Source organism: Taeniopygia guttata, chromosome 20 (assembly GCF_048771995.1).
Source record: "Taeniopygia guttata chromosome 20, bTaeGut7.mat, whole genome shotgun sequence".
NCBI classification, from domain to species: domain Eukaryota; kingdom Metazoa; phylum Chordata; class Aves; order Passeriformes; family Estrildidae; genus Taeniopygia; species Taeniopygia guttata.
Window position 1 is genome coordinate 3,208,033 of NC_133045.1, and position 19,407 is coordinate 3,227,439.

The following is a 19,407-nucleotide window of genomic DNA, read 5'->3' on the forward strand; positions in this document are numbered from 1 at the left end:
TTTGCATATGAGAGGATAACTAGAAAGTCAAGAAATAGGTCCTGAAGGAAAAAACATTCTATAAGCTACATGTCCCTGGGAAGATGTGGACAGGGAGTTTGCTGTCCAACCCTGTAGAGCTGCTTCAGGTTTTCCTAGTGTCCAGGTTCTCTCAGCACTGGCATGGGTTTGAGGACAGCCTCCCCACCAGGCAGAACTGAAGCCAGACAAAGACATCTGCGTCCCCACCTCCCTAAGAAGATGCCCATTTCTGCAGGGCTTTGCATCATTTGCAGGTTCTGCCTTGCAGTATGCTGGAAAGGAGATTAAAATACTACCGGTGTGAGAGAATTTCAGTTGATCCCACCTGGGTTTCAATAATACATCACTGAACTACAGAATTATTTCCAGCACCCTAAGAAGGTCCAGGGGGACATGATACCCAGTGGTATGGCATTACACAGGTGTCCCATGTCACTGAGGACACTCATGTGGACTAAACAGTTCTGCTCAGGTGATTCTGAAGAATTCATCCGCCTGCACACACTTGGTTTTTTTTTTTTCTGGTGAGTGTATGCAAAACAGAGACAACCTAGCTCATCTCCCAGAATCCAGATGGCACTTGCAAACCTTGTCTGTGTATCAAATGTTGTTTTTTAGATCAAGTGTCCCTGGTTGACAACACAGAACTTCACGATGCTATCTTTAGAGAGGCTTCTCTGCAAAGAAACACCCTTGGAGCATACGTTGCAGGAATATGCTAATGTGGCAGGGTGTTTTCAGCGGCCACAAATGGATCTGTTCCTGGGAGCTCAGACACCCCACAAGCAGCTGAGACTGGCTGGAGATGAAGGGTCACCCAGCTCCTATGGAATAGATGCACCAACAAGTTAAAAATCACAGAGGGAGGTTAAGGTATGCCACTGGAGAGATGCAGGGTGAGCTCACAGCAAGTGCACTCACACACAAATGATGATCACCAAAAAACCCTGCTAAAAGAGTGAGGGCATCTCAAAACAAACAGAAAAATTGGAGACTTCCCATTCCTTGACTTCTTCTACAAGTTTAGAGATTCTTACCCTGTCTCCTGTTCAGCTAACTGCAAGGATCTTATAAAAACCCAATGATTTTTCTTCCTCAAGGTCTTCACTTCCTCCTCCACATTTCATGCAAAGATAAAAGCAGAACATGCAAAGTAAGTTCTTTAAAACCACCCCATTAATAAAGAACAAAACTCTACAAAACTTGCAGTTTCACATATTCCTGAGATGGTCGTGTTACCTTCAATGAAAAAAAATGGTAGCAGTTGTCAAAAGAAAACACCAGCACCCCTCAAAAAACCACCCTGAGTTGTTTTCTAGTCTTCTCAGCTCCAAGAACAAGAATTGCCACCTGCATGTGAAAAAACAGGAAAAATCCCTGACTTACACACACTCCCCACTAAGCAGCAAAATGGCCTAAGAAAAAAACAAGAAAAAACAAAGAAAGCTGCAGAAACAGGTTATGGTACAGCTCAACCCTGGGATCAGAAGGTGACACCAACAGCACTGAGGTGGCAGAAATAACCCCTCATGCCCACTGCTGAAAAGAACATTTCAGAACTGTGACATCAGGTAAAGCAGCAGCTTTTGAAAAAAGAAAGTGATCCAGGAGGTAGCTCCTTCCATATTGCAGGCGCTCACAGTAAACACCATATGGCCTGTTAATTTAATTAGGGAGAAGAAACCCCCTAAGTTTGAGATTTGACTTTGAAGGGTTTAAAACAAGTCTGAGGAAAATCGCTCGAGATATTCTATGAGCTTGCCTTGCCTCCTTCATCCACCTTCTGACCTGCTGTAGCTGGTGGCTCTACCCAGGCTGCACAGCACCCCTAAGAGATTTTTAGAAGTCCACAACCTTTCCACCACTGCACCTGCACAGATGCTCCCCAGGAAGAGCTGGGTGGTCCATGCCAGGCAGCCAAGCCAGGAGAGGTCTGGATCAGGCAGGAGGGATGTGCAGTAAATAAATCAAGTACTACAGCTGAACAATATTCTTGATAGCAACCGGAATTTTTATTTTAAATCCTCACAATCCACATTGGCAGGTCTCGCGTGTCAAAGACACGATGCAGCTCGTGCTGAAGGTCAGCCTGACAAATGGTGGAGCACCAATGCTGAGACACAAAACCTCGGGGCAAGTCCACTCCCCAGCCATAAGTAAGTTTGCATCTGTCATCTTGAGATCAACCAACCAAGCTCCAGCTGTCCCTAAAGACTTTTGTATCTGAGCAAAGTCTCAGTGCAGTGACTCTGTTTGCTGAATAAAATGTCATTCTCCATTATGGATATATCTTCCATGTCTCTTTGTGAGCAGAGAGGGGCATTTCTAGGATCATTTCCAAACAGAGGTTTGCTTTCCTGCATCTGTACCATGATGGGACACTGCAGTACCTCTGTAACGCTGCCCTGCCAGGTCTCTGCTCAGACTGCTCAGTGCATCACCAGCAGGAACAGCAGATATCCCATGGAAGTGGCTGCTGGGGCACCACCAGGAATGCAAAGCCACAGAAGGTGATGATTCCCTGAGGAATGGCCTCCCAAGCTGGAACAGCTGAGGCTTACGAGGCTCTGGTAGGGTCTCACCTTCAGCAGCCCCTGAGGCCCAGGCAGCAGCAGGAACGTCTCCATAGTGCTCCAAGGACCACCATCCCCTCACAAGCTGCTCTGGCAGGAGCCTTCCACCACAAACCCCACCAGCACAGCCTCTGGGGGTCCAGCTGGGTGAGGGAAACCCAACTTCTCCAGGGGCACAGAGGGACGCTCTGCCTGATGTCTCCAGCACGGGCATGTGCAGTAAGCACATTCTTCTCTCTTTCAAGATTTTCCATAGAGAAGCGCAGAGGAAAGAAAGAGAAAACAATTTCTATTTCTGCTCCTTGTTTTTCCTATGTGGAATGTGTTTGGAGAATTGTTTACCTGGGGTGATTGCTTGATTGGATTCTGGCGAGGATTGTTTGAACCTGATGGCCAGTCCAACCCACCTGGGGCTGGGCTCTCACAAGAGGGCCAGGAGTTGTGAGTTAGTTAGAACAAGTAGGTTTGTAGTTTTAGTATCCCATTTAAATAGTGTATTAATGTATTATAGTATAGTTATAATAAAGAAATCATTCAGCCTTCTGAACTGGAGTCAGACATCATCATTTCTCCCCACTGGGTTCACCTGCATTTACAATAGGCATGAGCTGCCACCCTGCTCTACTCCAGCCTGGCACAAAGTGGGTCAGGGCTGCGTGGGCCCATGGCACGTCACAGGACATGACCCACCCGTGTTCCCCAGCGTGTCTCTGAACAGCGGGTGCATTTCCCAGGCCCAGCTAGGGTAGCAAGGGATGCTCCCTCCCTCCTCCTCTTGCCAACTGCAGCCCATCTTGTGTTGAGGAAAACCCAGGGTGCTCCATGCCAGCACTACGCCAGGGGATATTTTAGGAGATTTGGATTTTCATGGAACCTGCTGCCCTGTAGATAAATCATACCAGGAGAAAATCACATTGCTCTTAGAAATTTGTAACCTCAGTTGGCATGGAGTTTCTCCCTGGCTCCTCTCAACAGCTGACTACACTCACAAATTAACATCCAACTTGTTTAATTATGTTTTCCTTTCCTATCCAGACCTAGGCTGGGATCTGTGTGTCCCTTTAATAGGTGTGTCACGGCAGTATGCCAGAGTTTCCCATTTTCTAGTTAAAAAAAACCCCAAAAAACTAAAAAAACCAAAAAACCAACAAGCCCAAACCCAGATAACAAAACATCTAAAGCCCAACAGACTTCTTCCTGCTAGCAAGGAAACCTCCTCTCAGGACACTGCAAAGATTTAATTTACTACCAATTGCCCTCTGGTTATTTTACGTTTATGGGGTGGGGGCTGAAGAAAGGAAGAAAGCAGAGAGGGTGTAATTAGCTTTGCTTGTAAAATGTTCATCCCAGTTGTAACAGCAACTGGAGCCTATCGGGGGCTTAATAGATTTCAGGGTTTTGTTGAAGCTGAAGGGTCTGTATGGGGCGGAGGGAAAGGCTGGGAATAAAAAAAGGGCAAAAAAATATTAAAAAAAAAAATCAATAAGTGGATCCTACATCTTGCCACAGCCCCATATGGAAGTAATCAAGCACAAGGGTGGCAGCTGGGGCCAATAACAGTCACCTGCAGTTGAGGGACGTGGGGGTTTGGGATGGGTTTTTAATGCTAATTTCCTGGAGGAACAATGCGGGAGCGGCTGAATGGGGAGCAGCGGAACAATGGCTGCACCTGGCGCTGCGGGCAGCGCAGGAGCCACATCTGCTCGCACAATGCCCGCTCCCCCTGCAACAGGTCCGAGCTGCAGCCCTCCTCATCCTCCCCTCCGCCACGGCTGGCGACACTTTTGGGGCTTTGAGGGGTTTTTTTGGTGAAAGGGATGGGATGCTTACGCGGCATCCCGCCGGCAGGTTGCGGCATCCCGCTGCCACGGACCAGGCGAGGAAGGAAAATTGACTCTTGGCTTTGAAGATCTGCAAGTGTTGGTTCTTCTAAATGGTTCTTCTGGCCACCTCTGACTGTCCTCCTTCGATACCCCAAGTCGTGCTGCAGCCACCAGAGATGGGAATCCCGTGGCCGGCAGCGCGCTGAGGAAATTCAATACGCATTATTCTAAAACCTTAAGCTTAGCTTATAAAAATGCCACTGCCCAGCCCAATAAAAGGCATGATAGTTACACTTTAAAATGCTTTGAAACCTCTGAAATTGCTATTGTCCTGTCGGACATAAGCTGCTGACACACAAAGCCGTGCTAAGGTCAAGGTCCTGCCTCAGAAAATTGCTTGCAGACCCAGGAACTGAACCCAAGCCTCTGTGTGCTGCACTTTAACTGTGGGATCACCACTCACCATTTCTTCCTGGCTGCTGCTCCCGCTCTAAACAAAGGTTTTTCCAGCCGTTCCCTGAACGCTGCATGAATTAAGGCAGTCTCCCTCATAAAAATAAAAGTTGAACAGACTCCCAGAGACCTGCAGTGACGCTGCCCCCAGGGACTGCTCTGGAGTGTCTGTCGAAACACATTTCATACCTAGCTCCTAACAAGCAATCAGATATGGAAATGGTCACTAGATAAAGGCAAGCTTACAATCCAGCCCAGAACAAGTATGGATAAGCCATCTCTTATAATGGGAAAAAACCCAACAGGCAACAGATTATGACTGTCTCCTGCTCAGATTTAAAAACTAGCCAGCATTGACTTAGATCTGCTCCATGTGCCCAAGTCCTCAAATGACTGTGTTCAGCTCTCCAGCTATACTATAAACATCACACATACACGTCAAACAAATCTTGTTTTTTGTCCAAACCTTAAAAAAACAGATCTGGAGAAAACAAGAGGCCACCTGGCTTCCCCATCCCATAACTGTGGGAGAGCGCTGCCTCCTGCTAAATGCTGCTGGTGGTTACTGCATTTATAGGTCAATTTGGGGACTGGAGGGCTGACTGACTTGAAAACTCAGCTCCTGCAGTCAAACCACACAAACCTGTCCAACCAGCGATAGCCTCTCCAAGCCAAACTCCACGGTGGGTGACGCAAGACAAAGCTCTGTGAAGCAGCAGTAAAATCATTTGGGACTCACACTCAGTGGACAGGGGAGGCAGCATTAAGTGAAACCCGACTCTCTTGGGGACCCTGGTCCTGTAAGACTCAGAAGAATAAACCAGAAAAAAACCCAAACCCAACAGCCTGACCCAGGGTTCATGTGAGCAAAGCTCCCTTTGCTTTGGCAGGTTTAAACAAGCCTCTGCAACACCAGCAGATGCAAGTTGCAAAAATAGCAGCATCTTGGAAGTAAGCAGGGGCTGTGGCTCCAGTCCCTGGGCAGAGTAGAGCCTGGCTTGGCATTTTCACTATTAAATGGAGTTTCTGCTCTTTTCCTCGGGGCATTCCCTGTGTAATAGAGTTCTCAGATTAACGATTTATTCTTCTTGCCTTTAGCAATTCTGCTCCTTCCTCAAACCCTTCAAAATCCTTCTCTTGGCTTAGCTGCACTTTCCTGTTGGCAGTCTTTGCTCAAACTGCCTTTGCTTTACTCCTTTTTCCTTGTTTCCCACACTGGAGTCTCTGAGTTTTGCATTATTTGTGTGTTTCTCTAACTGCTGGATGTGCTGGGCTACCTGGCTGTGAAGGGCACACAGTCATTCAGGTGAAGCCTAGGTAGTTCCAAAAAGCAGACGAAACATCTTTTTTGTATTAATAGTAGAAAATCATGTAATCCAGCAGCCAGTAGTAGGGGGGGGAAAAGTGTCTTCACTTGGATGTCCTGCACCATTTCTATAACATTATTAGGTCTGGCGACAGAGTTTCAAGCCACCCTCTTCCCCAAAACACAACCACCTCTCTCATCTAAGCACTCAGCTCACCAGGCACCCTAAATCCTTTTTAAAAATAAAGGAGCCTGAGGAAAAAAGGAAAGTTTCCTACTTTGAGCAAGACTCTACCAAATGAGTTGTTTAATGGCCAAATCGTGCTGCCCCGATGCCGACAGAACTTCCGTTTGCTTAATCAGGGCTCGACCCACAAGGAGACCACAGGAGCAGCTGCTGTGCTGCCTTCACAAACTCGGGAAGTCTCCAGGAGAGCTGCAGCAGAGCAGCACGGCTCTTTGCTCCTAGATATCATCACACCCTCTATGGCTTTGCTGGACATTTTTGGGGTTTCACACTCCTTTGTGCTGGTACACTTTGAGACACTGAAGTGCACACACTCCTCCTGCCTCCTCTCCAGAGACGCACAGGAGGTGTGTTTGGAGTGTATCTAGAAGCAGACTTATAATATATAGTATTTTTTAAAGCCTCTACTCAAACGCTTACATGCTGCAAAAGAAGGAAAAGCTTAAGGTGGCCCATGGAGGGGCCAAACTGGCCGAGCACAGAGCTGCAGCCCAAGCACGCTGCTAGGGAGCCCAGCCAGGCTCTCCCTCAGGAAACCCTGTCATTTGGCATGTTTATAGCTAACCTGGACAAAGCAACACCAGAGGGAATTATCCTGCACCAGGCAGCCCAGCAAATATTCCTCTCTCTTTTTCCAGCCTGACAGCAAGCGATGCTCAGCCACATTTCAGCTCCCCAAACTTTGAGTGCTGATTTTGGTGCATCTCCTGTGGCTGGGCAGGATTTCTCCAGCACATAAAATGGATTAAGTATCATTCCACAGGAGCTGAGTGATGTAGGGGGCAGAAAAAGCTGGTAATATTTGGGGGAGCAGCTTAAACATGCAACAGAAGCATCTCTACAACAAGCTACACCAGAGGGTCAGAGGAGTAATTTCAACTGCTGGACCTTCCCAACAGACAGGGAGGGAGCAAAAGGGCAGGTTTAAACCAAATATGCAAGATCCAGGGATTACAATAGAAAAAGAGAAAATACAGCCTGTCTATAGCCTGACAGTGAAAATATATAGGGGAGGTGTGTTCTGGTATCACAAGATTGATCTGAGAGATTTAGATGCTAGGAGCATCAGTTGCTGCTCAAGGAGTGCAAAGACAAAAAGGGAGCAGCCTCTGACACAATGCAGAGAAGCCCTGAAAACACGGGGGAAATTAAGGAAATTTGGGAGCCAATGGAAGAAATCCACCTCTGCAGTTTTCAACCCCCCCCCACCCCAGCTTCAATACCGGCATGCAGAAACCAGAGTAAACCTCGGCACAGCAGAAAACCACGTTCTGCTAAAACACACAAAACCCTTCCTGCATTGCCACTTCCCCAGAAAACGCCAAATCCCAGCTCTCTGCTCGTGGAGGGGGAGTGGAGGGGAAGGAAAAAAAAAATAAAAACCATTCCATAGCAACCCAGAACGAGCTGTACCGCAGCTCTCCTCAGAGAGAGTTTAGTGTTTTTTCAGCTGCAGAAGCCTCGCATGCAGCCGGCTGGGCTATTGAAGTTTTCCCCAGCACTGCAGAGGACCGAGGCAGGGCTGGCAGAGCGCTGCGGCCGCCGCTCCAGCCTCTCCCCGTACCTGCTCCGAGCTGGAGGCGCTCCCCAAACCTTGCAGGGCTGAGCATCCCCCCGAGCATCCCAAGCGCTGCTTCAAAATAATCCCATTCCTTGCTTACCCTAGCCAGCGAGGTTGCAAGGATCCAGCTGCTGTGCAATACACCTCGTTTCTTTCAAATAGAAAGAAAAGCGCTCTTCCTCCTCCTCCTCCTCCTCCGCCCGTGATCTTCGAGCGCAGCCGGAGCCCAGCCTGCCTTCTCCTTTCATTAGCTGGACATGTGTCAGGTCCCGCACATCTGCGATTTCTCACTGCCTGGAGCCGCCTGTCCGATTCCAGGGAAACACAGATGGATCCCAGATGGGAAGGTCCTGCCAAACAGACCAGCTCTCCACCTTGCCAGAATAGCCAGCTTAGAGGCACACACCCTGGGCTCCCTGCCTGCTCCTGCCTGCGCCGCGCTGCTGCCAGGCTGCTCGCCAGCTGATGTCACAGGCACACACCTACCGCCGCCCGCCTGACATTAACTTGTTAAATACGCCCGATTTGTTTATGGCCGGCACAGCAGCCAGGCAGCGGCAGGAGCAGCCCCGCCGCCCCCTCCCCAAATCAGCCTTGGGCACAGCAGCTCTGCCTCAGCCCTGCCTTGGAAACCGGGATGAGCTGTTGGATAAACCGGCGGATTCATTTTCCCAAGGTTTCCCCATGCACGTAAATCTTCGCTGCAAACTCCACCGCCTCCCCCCGCAGCAAACCCAGCGCCAGAGTTTGCGGCGCTGGAAAACTGGCATGTGTTAGCAATTAGAAGCAACAACAAGATAACAAGATACTGATGTTGCAAGGGTACCAAACGCGGACTGGAAAATTCAAAGGAAGAGCAATTAAATGTGGAACATACTACCCGGCTCGAAGAGGAAGTGTTAAAGGAAAATGTAAATCCGAAATGTTTTATTCCGGGAGTAAACTCCACCAGAGATGTCAGAGCAGCGAGGGAGGCCCGGAGCAGGAACCCACTGGGCAGGACCACATTTGACCATTTCCACCTCCATTAATGCACAGCCGTGGCCGCTGTGCCACCTACAGACCTCCTGGTAATCCTCAGGCTGCTCCCCGAGGTGCGGCGTCAACAACAGATATTAAGGAGGCCCCTGACTAATCCCATCAGCCGGGCGCTGGGCAAACACGGATTTACACAACAGCATTCCCGGCCACGTCCCTGCCTGCCGGGGGACTGCCCCGAGCAGGGGCCATCACCCTCCAGACTGCCCAAACCATCCTGCCCCACACATCCCACTGCCAGCTCCCCTCAAACAGCCCCAGCAGGAGAAGCAGTGGTTGCATTTTGCCTGCAGACCATGCACAGGCACATTTTAAGATTTCAGAAGGGATCCACTGCTCCAGTCCTTACAGCTTAACAGGTTCAGATCTTGATCCTTTCCAAATCTCTGCAGTCAACAACACCTCTCTCTCTCCAGCTACTTTTTTTTTTGAGAACCAGGGACCTCAATGCTTCTCCAGCCAACAAACTAAGAGCCTGACACTGCTCAAGCTGGGGGATGCTGCTTTTTCACAAGTCCAAAAATCATACATGCCAAATTCCCCACAGCTGGTGTAGGCATGACAGGATAGTTGTTCACAGGCAGCAAAATGCTCCTTTTTATGAAATTCCCAGTGCCCTGGCAGGCTACTGCTAACTGCTATGTCCATAAACCTTCTGGAGGTACTGCCCCCTGGCATCTCACCTAACCCTTCACCCTGGCTTCTCTGCTGCTTATTCCTAATTAGTTTAAGGTACCTCTGCTTCCCTTTGGGAGGGGAAAAAGGCTGTAAAGGGAGAAAGCTGCTTTAAAGGAAGCATTAAAAAGCATTCTGCAAGCAGGCACGGCATGAGTCCATGAACACAGGGGCCACGATCTCCTCCTGCCGAGGACAGGCCTCCCAGTGTAGGCAGGATGCTGCATGATAATGGGGGGACAATTTGGGCAGGAGATTTTTGGGCTGTTGTAGGAGCACATGGAGCTGCTACTTCCGTGGCTGGGCAAACACCTCACTTTGAGAAAAGCAGCCTGGCTGCAGGCAGAGGGGGCACAGGTTTACATCAGCTCTTCCTCCTCCAAACCTCACCCAAGAGCAGCAATTCCACATGCTCCAGTTAAGAAAAAAGAAGTGAATCACATTCAAGTATCAGCACACAAACACCTGGAGCATCCCAAGAGATGAAGCTCAGGCAGCAAAAGCGGTTGGGAACAGGCAGATCCAAGAGTGCCTCCCAGCACCCCAGTCCCCACTGGAGGGGCTGCTGGAAAGGCACATCAATAAAACATTCGGGTTCAGAAAGTTCAGCTCGCTGGGGCTTCTGACACTTCTGATGGAGGTTGCGCAAAATAGCAAAGCTCTCAATATTTCATAAGCTGAGATGGAAAAACCATCTCTAAATTACACAATGAAGGGAGGCACAACCCAAGCATCTCCACCAAGAGCAGAACTAATAAAGTTATTTTCCTATGGACTTGCATCTCATGGTTGGCTCCCTGGCACCTCAGGCTGTGAGGTCCCCAACAGGAGCCATCCCCGGGCGGGTCGTGGTGACAGCAGTGGCTCTCATGTGGATTCTCTGACGTTTTCTAAGAAGCAAGCTCATGTTGCAGCTCTGTCCCCAGTGGAGATGGCACCAGCAGATGGATGCAGCCCTCTGCTCCCAGCATTAAGAATCCAGCACCAGACACTGCTGCTCCCTGTGCTGCCCTGTCCCACCATGCCCAGACCAGCCTGAACTGGGCAGGGAACGCAAAAGCTGCCTTAGGTCTGAGTGTGACAGAGCAGGGCATGCTCTGTGATGAACAGCAGACACCCAAGAGATGCCACCTGGCCATCTGTCAGGTCTTTAGGCCAAAGCCATAAGAGAAGTACCCTCAGAAGGCACAGGGGACATCCTGGGGCAGGGATAAGGGGACTTTATGTGAAATAGGTAACCAGCACGAGGTGTTCCCTTGCCTGCTTTTTTAAACCATATTTCAGTTTAAGGACCTGAACAGCTTGTAACCCTTCACACAAACCAAAGCTGTCCACAACTGTGACAACTGGGTTCTAACTACCCTTTGTCAACCCACCGCCAAATAAATCTCTTTAATGGTTTTACAACCTAAAGCACTTTGAAATGTCAAGAACTCAGGTCACTGCAAGTATTGTAAGTACAGTTACAACGACTTTATAAACCTTTACGAAAAGGCACACAACTCTTCATCACTGTGTCCACAGCCAAGTGTCTAAAACTCCACCATCCTCAGGGAAGACATCCCCACTTCTTGTTAGGGAGGCAGGAATAAGGCAGACCTCATGGCTCACCATTAGAGTAAGAGAGACAGATGCTTTTGGCTTCTCCAGGTATAAAAACTATGGACACCAGGGTGCCCTGAGTGAAAATCATTGCCCAACCTTCTTTGAAAGGCTCATGGATTGTATCTTACATATGATCCATGTGGCCTCAGCTCACCCAAACCATGACCTATCCCTAAGCTCACCACTGGCAGAGGCAGGTCCGTGAAGTATGGAATCACAAAATCCCAGAGTGGTTTGGGTTGGAAGGGACTCTACAGCTCATCCCATCCCACCCCCTGTCATGGGCAGGGACACCTTCCACTGTCCCAGGGTGCTCCAAGCCCCATCCAGCCTGGCCTTGGACGCTGGCAGGGATCCAGGGGCAGCCACAGCTGCTCTGGGCACCTGTGCCAGGGCTCCAGGTTGCTCCAACCCGGCATGAGGAGTCCATCCACACGTCATCTACTGACCCCTCTCACAGTTCCCAAGAGGCTTGTCTGCTCCTAAATATGCACTAAAGCAGATTTTGTAGCCCAGACATCACCAGCACAGCAGAAGAAAGCAGAAGTGCAGGCAGCATGGGGAGAACTGCTCTCCCCTGCTCACCATGCTAATCTGCTTCTGCTTTCTTCTCCTGGGAATGTTCCATGGAAAGAACGATGCAAGCAAAGTTTGAACACTGGGAGCTATTGATACCTGCTGCTCAGTGTGGTTTCTGAGGAAAGCAAGGAAATCTGAAGAATTTTTCCAGTTTGCAGTGGAATTTTTATGCCTATCACAGCCCATTGCCACAGCGAGCACAAGAGACCCAAACTGCTTCTGATTTCTCTGCTATTCCACAGATACTTCCCGATGTGCCTCGGATTTATTTTTTGCTTGCTTTGTTCTTACCTCAGAAAAAAGCTTCACTTAAATTCAAGGCAACCCTGGAAAGCCTTTGCCTTTTTAAGCTGACCACTTTCCATTGCACAGAAAAATAAATCCAAATGCACTAAGGCAGCCAAAGCCATTTATCAGGCTAAGTAGAAACCGTAAATTCATGCTAACTGGAATCTGATGGAAACCAATTGGGATCCTCCTCCTCCTCCAGGCTCAGGTCTGGCAGGAAAGTCAAACATTTTATTGCCTTCTTTATGCCTTACAAGACAGTGGAGCCAGGAAGGGACTGCTCCCTTTGAAGCAATGCTGGTGGGGTTACAAGGGACACTCAGTGACTTGAGATCAAGCTCAACTTCCAAACCAGAGATGAGAGCTCTCCATTCCTGGCAAATTTATCACATTTAACAAACAGCCTCTTTTCAATACATCCATTATTTGAATTAGCACATGGCAGATTATGTTAACAAGCTTAATTTGTCACAGAATCGTGGAGAAAGGTTTGGATTGGAAGGGATCTTAAAGCTCATCTTGTCCCACTCCCTGCCAGGGACACCTTCCACTGTCCCAGGTTGCTCCAAGCCCCAATGTCCAACCTGGCCTTGGGCACTTCCAGGAATCCAGGGACCTCCATCCCCACAGGGAACAATTCCATCCTAATATGCTGTCTAACCCTGCCAAGGCACACCCTCTTAGCACTTCCAGACCCCTGTCCAAAGTCCCTCTCCAGCTCTCTTGGAGCCCTGCTAGGCACTGGAAAGGGCTCTAGGGTCTCCCTGGAACTTTCTCTTCTCCAGGCTGCACATCCCCAGCCTCTCCCCAGAGCAGAAGAGTTCCAGCCCTCAACAAAATCCAAATCCAATCACATTGCCCCTTCAGGAGTGAACATGAGCAGTGTTTGGCTTTTGTGCCATTTTGATCCTCCTCAGAGAGGGGGAAAACCACATTAAAAGTTGGGCTTAACTGAGCTGGAAGAATTTTACACCCAGAACATCCACAATGAGACACTGCCAAAAAGTCCCTAAAACAATTGGGGGGAGCAAAGATGCAACAAGGAATTAAACTCAATCTGAGGAAGTTATTGAAACTACTCCTGGCCACCCATTAAGGGAGGGGACACACATCACCTAAGCACATGATGCTTTATTCTTGTGGCCACATATGTAAAGAAAAAACATGTCCTATGCAAAAATATCCCCTCCAAAACAACAAACCAATTCCTAAATCTAACACCCTTGCTCTGATTAGAAATCCAAGCTTCTGTAGCTGTCACGGGTATTTAAACCAAACACAGAAATATGGAAAAAATGAGTAATCCTATTTGGAGAGAGAGTAAAATCCAGCCTGCAGAGGATTAATTCTAGTCCAACAGCCCTGCAGCTTGACAGTATTTTCCAGATCAATAGCAGTGCCATTTGATTACAGAGATTTGTTCAAATACATACATCCACTCCCCCCCAATTGTCATTTCAGTGATTCTCAACTCTAGTTGCCCAACAGCCAGACCAGGAGCATTCCTGGCACTGGAAGCTGTGGATGGAGCTCTGCTGCAGCTCTCAGCCACCTCTCCACAACTTTAGAAAACAGTTTCCTGTCTACATCTGACAGTTTTTCCCCTCTCCTTGCAGAACCATCCTCTTTAGCACCTGTTTATGGTGCAGACAGGCTTTGGAAGCCAAATCCTCCCTTTTTCAGGTGAGGTGGTGGCTTTGAGAGCTGAGTCCTGGATCAGGCACCCTACTCCAGGCTCCCAGTGCTCCTCATCACATGCGGAAAACCATTTACAATTAAGAAAGCACAGGTTAAAGCCTAACAAAGCAGCAGAATTTGGGTTTTTTGCCTCATCCCAGGGGCCACTGTGAGTAATAAAACGCATGTGATGCATCCTAAGCCCCTTCCCTACAGCAGGCTCACTACATCCCAGTTTGCTTCCAGCACCTCCCTCCCCTGGTGCCTTCCCTGACACAGCTCTGGCTCTTCCCCTGAGAATGGCTTTTCCTTCTTTCTCTCAGGCTCTATTAACAGAAAGAGCTTTTCCTTCTTTATCTTGGGCTCTTTTTTTTCCCCCAACTTCACCCTGAGCTTCCTTCTGCTCCAGGCCCTGGGACTGCACATTTGTGAGGGCTGCTGGGGTCTGCTCCTTTCCCAGTGCTTCAGAGGAGAAAAGTGGTACCTCCTCACCACACAGCCACCCAAGCAGGGTTCTTTTCTCATTAATGAGCTGTCACTAACCTGGTAACATTGATTAAAAATATCCAAATTCCAGTCTCCCTTTAAAAAAAAAAATAAACCCCACGTTGTTTTGTTCATGACACCCAGCAAAACCACCATCTGTGGATTTTAAGCAAGGCTCCCCAGCAGCATCCCAGTTTGCTGGCTTTCCTTCTAACCAATCACAAAAACCACATTTCAAACCCGGGTTTTGCTAGTTTTCCCTCCATTTCCTTTTTACCCATTTTTCTTCTGCTGCTCCCCGCTGACCCTTTAGACCTAAGCCACGCTGGCTTTGGGGAGAGAGAAGAGAAGAGAAGAGAAGAGAAGAAAGAGCCCAGCGCAGCCCTGTGCGCCTGGCCCGGCATTCCAGCGCTGCGCTCCCGGCTCCACAAAGTCTGATTTAGGAGCACTGCTGGGAGCTATTAGTTTACCAAAGGCCCAGCACGCCCACCCAGGCACAGGGAGGGCCAGAGGCTCTCCTTTCACCGCTGCCATGTGCCTCCCATCCCGGCCGGAGCGCTGGCAGGGCACGGAGCCCGGGCAGAGCAGAGGTCAGGGCCAGGCTGGACATCGCCCACAGCCCCGTGCTGGTTCATTAATGACATGTTCATTAAGGCTCTCCTTTTATCCTGCCCGTTGCTCCTCGTTGCTGTGTCCTGTACCCACTTCTTCCTTTTTGTGTCCACTACCATACCTTTAATCTCTTTGTTTAATCTGCTTTTTTGCCGTATTTTGCTTCCCTTCGCCACTCTGCTTCCACCATCTCCAGGCTCCTCGTCTGCCTCCATTCCTTCCCCAGCAGCCACAACAGCTGATCCTGAAAATCATCACTGTCCTCTAAACCATTCATTGGAATCTGCTAAGCAAGCTCAGCCACCCGGCCAGGTGTCTGCTACCTGACCCTGTCACCCTCCCAGAATTAAAGCACGCATCAGCCTCCCAAAAATGTGTGCCATGGGGAACTTAATGGTGTGCTCTGCCAGTACTGCCAGCCTTTGGCCAGCTCGTTACCCCAAAATGCCTGGTGTGGATGTAAGACAGAGTGAACTCTCCAAAACTTTAGATCAGCTCGGTGGTGGGAGAGGCAGTGAGAAAGGAAAGGGGAAAACAAGCAAATGAAGCATCATTTTGGAGTCATCAGGGTTTTGACATTCACCAACTGGCTTCTATTAGCATTGCATCTGTTTGGGTGCCTGAAGGAGAAAAAAAAATCAAAGGAAAGACTCATTTCCAGAGGTACAGAGCAATCAGCAGGTTCTCTGTGCTTTCACTGCCTCTGGAGCGCTTGGATGCAGCTCAAGGAGGACCAGGCACAGTGAACAAGGACCTGAAATTTTATTACTTTCCCCTCCTGCCGGAAGCAGAGCCTATTTGCAGATTTACAGCTCGTGTCAACAGGAAGTTCGTGTTTACAAGTTTCCTGGAAAAAAAGGCAGCATTCCTGTCCTCCACCACAGCCCGGTGGGAACGCTGCCTCGTGAGGGAGTGCTCAGATGGGTATGGGAGACAGGAATGAGTTCTGGCCATGTAAAACATACAGACAAATAGATAAAGCTATGAAAAAAAAAAAAAATGAAGACCAGAAGGAGAACAGTAATTCAGCAATTTGGTGGAAAATGCACAGCAAGACAGCACAGCCGTGTCTGGAAAAATACTTTTGTAGCATCTGGGATTCACACTTCAAAGAAGCAGAAGAATTTTAAGAGGATGAAAAGCTATATTCAGGCTAACATGAATTTTTCTCTTCTGGCCCAACACTTCTGTCATTCCCATTACGCTGTTCCTCCAAGAGTCACAGCCAAGCTCAGCTGGTCACACTGGGGTGGGCCCTCCTCTCCCAGTAAGGGCATTACTGGGACCACAGCATGTCTGGGGGTGCTGCTGGATCCACCAGGACCTCCCAGGATTCATCCATCCCCAAGCTCAACTGGGGATGGATGGAGCTGAGGACATTGTTTATTGCCTTCACAAACTGGAGCCCTGGGCCTGAACAGCCCTACCTTGTGAAACCTGGATTTAAAATCTTCCCCTTTCATATGATTATTAAAAAAAACAAACAAACAAAAAACCCCAAAACACCAGAAACCAAAACTGAAACCAAACAAAAAAAACACCACTATTTGTTCTAAAATTACAAAAATCAAGAAGACATGAGGACAGCCAAAGGTCAAGCAGCCAGAGCTCTACCAGGATGCCAAAGACCCAAATCAGTAAATATTTATTTAGGCCATGCTGTACAGTTTAGTAAAGCCAGATATGGAGTGTTTAAGGGTGGTATCTGATCTCCTGAGAGAGAATACACTGCTCCCAAGGAAAGTTTCTGTCTCGACAGATGGACATTTTCCAACAGAAGGATGATCCAATCACAAGATCCCTCTGACACAAACTCATTCAACAGGTACAGAAAACCAAATCACAAAGAGCCACGCTTGGCTTCTCCCTAGAGAAAGGGCTGGAGAAAACCCAGCTGACAAAGCACTCCACCCAGCCAGCCTTTCCACCTTCCAGCATTTAACATGCAGCAGCTTGAAACAACTGAGCTGAAGAGGAAACTCAGAACTGATGGGGGCATCAGGTCCTTCCAACACCACCACAGCTGTCCCCAATCCTTGCATCCACAAGTTCCTCCAGCAAAGATCCAGGGTGACCCCCCTCACCCAGAGCTGCACTCATTCCCTTGAGTGCTCTTTCCACACCAACCAGCAGCACTAAGAACAAAATTCCCAGTAGAATCAGAGATGGGGAAGAGAGTGTCGTGCAAAGGTCCCAAAACTTATTTTTCCACCCTAAGTCCTTATCAGGACACCATTACTGAGGAACTGCCTGCCCTGGAGCCAAGCATTTCACATCCAGGTGTCAGCAACCCTGTGCAGGAGGATGGAAACTCAAAGGGAAGATTTTACAACAGGCTGAAAGGAACATTTGCTGAAAGCATCCCATCAAAGCAGGCAGGTGTCTTCTACCCCACACACTGGACATACTCGTTCAGACAACTTCAAGAGCCAGAAGAACCTAAACATCTCTATGGTGAAGTTAATTTCCATGCACAGAGAGGAAAAAGCAAGAAAATAATTGCCTTCAATCCAAACCTCAGGTTTACTAAACTTGAAACTTCAAAAGTCATCAAAATCTTCATTTTCTACATCATGAGTTAGATTAAAAAATCCCAAACAACTCAGGCAGAAGAATAAGAAAGAGACATCTCAACTTAAAAAGCAATAAAAACCTGGAGCAGGACATAAAAAAGAAAGATTCATCAGCAAAGCTCCTCTAAAGTGGGGCTGGAGTTGATGTCAGAGGCAGTTAAACTGCAGTATTCTGGAAAGATCTAATTTGATTTGGCTGTCACTACTGAGGGAAAAACCCAGCAAAACTAAAGCAGCTCAAACACATTTATTTCCTCTTCGTTTCATTAATGCTACCCAGGACTGTGGCCAAGGTGAAGCTGAGTTTATTGCCTCGAGCTTGCTCTGGGATGTGCTCTGCCCAGGTGAGCCAGCACCTCCCAGGGCTGCTCTTAACTTCTCCCAGCTGTGTTTTCCCTATGCCCCAAACATCTCCACCTGCTTCTGCAGATGGAGCAGCTGCAGCTGAAGGCAAACACCTGGTGAGCCACAGCCCTGCCCTGCTTGCAGGGGGAGATCAGAGCTACAACCCTGATACAGCCTTAAATAGGGCAGGAGCTGCTCTAAGTTGTGTTTGTGGTTAATAATCTGCTCCCTTTGAGCCCAGGGAACCTGAAGAGTTCAGCTGGGCAGCTTTGCACTGACCAGCCACCAAAAAGCTCCCAAAGATGTGGAAAGGAGTGCTAAATCCAGCACAGGTCCTACTCAGAGTAGACCACCACTGGATGCTGCAATGACCGTACCTCTACAACAGCTGCATTTCTCACACATCAGCTTTGGGCTGCACCACCCCAACCAGCACAGGAGCTGCACCAGGTCCCTGATGGGCTCCAGGCTGGCAGGAGGCTCCCCTGGGACAGAGGAAGGAAGACCACTGTCCTGTTCCTGCTAATGTCTGACCTGGTGAATAATTGGAAATTCACTTCTCTAGAAAACATTTGATAAATACTCATCTTCTCAGGAATGTCATGATGAGCAGAGCAAGAGAAGTACAAGAACTGTTTTTTAAGGGATTTTTACAGCAGTCATGTCAAGTTAACACCTCTCTTCAAGTCCATACTGCAGTCTGAGCAGGCTTTTAGTCCAACAGTTCATTCCTGTTGGAGACTCTGTACAACTAAGCAGCAGTGTCATACAACTACCTGGTTAGCAGTGCTGCTTCAGCATTTCTTTGCACCATTTCCCTCCAAGCTCTTGGTCAGTGATGGCAATATTAATAATATTCCTATTAAGAACACAAATATTAATAATATTTATATTAAGGGCACAAGGGTATATAACTATTAGACTATAAACTGGAGAAGCAGACAGTGCATTAAAAAAAAAAAAAAACAAACCCAAACCCACTTCCCAACAAAATCCAGACATTTACAGTCACCAAAGAACCAGCAAAAGAAGCTGTTTGTTACTCAGTAGCAATTTTCAAGTGACTTGAGCTGACTTCAGCATTGTAGTCACGCAGGAAAAAAAAATCCATGAGAAATGCTCAAGGCCAGGTTGGAATGGGCTGTCCCTGCCCACAGAAGGGGTTTGGAACATGATGGTCTTTAAGGTCCCTTCCAACCAAACCATTCTGGGAGTCTATGTAATAAAATGCTGGGGAAAAGGGAGACAATTTAACGGTTAAATTAAATCTTGCAAGGCCAAACTGACAGGAATCAGTTCCAGAAAGCCTGCAGGGTCAACTTGTATTGACTACAGAAGATCCTTGTGCAAATTAAAAGGTTTCCCTGCCTGTTTGTTTCGGCATATGGAAAAGCTGCAAATTCACTCCCTGAGGTTCTCACTGAGGAGGCTGTTAAATGCCAGGACGAGTTGCAGGACTGAGATATTTGGATGCTAAGGAGTGCTGGAGGTGCAGCCTGCTGCCATTCCCCCACGTGTTCAGGAGTCAAGTCAAATCAAGCCGAC

The 19,407-nt window shown here is 48.3% G+C and overlaps 1 protein-coding gene across 5 annotated transcripts in view; it reads right to left on the reverse strand.

Moving 5' to 3' along the window:
* Window positions 1-19,407, reverse strand: part of CBFA2T2 (CBFA2/RUNX1 partner transcriptional co-repressor 2) — a 58,948-nt gene that overhangs the window by 29,721 nt on the left and 9,820 nt on the right. Inside the window, exon 1 of one of the 5 annotated variants that reach the window (XM_072917156.1) lies at window positions 8,085-8,914. The exons of the other annotated variants lie outside the window; for them this stretch is intronic. The gene's annotated coding sequence lies outside the window, so the exon portion shown is untranslated. Of the gene's footprint in view, window positions 1-8,084; window positions 8,915-19,407 lie in introns of those variants that run through there. 5 annotated transcript variants of the gene reach the window in all.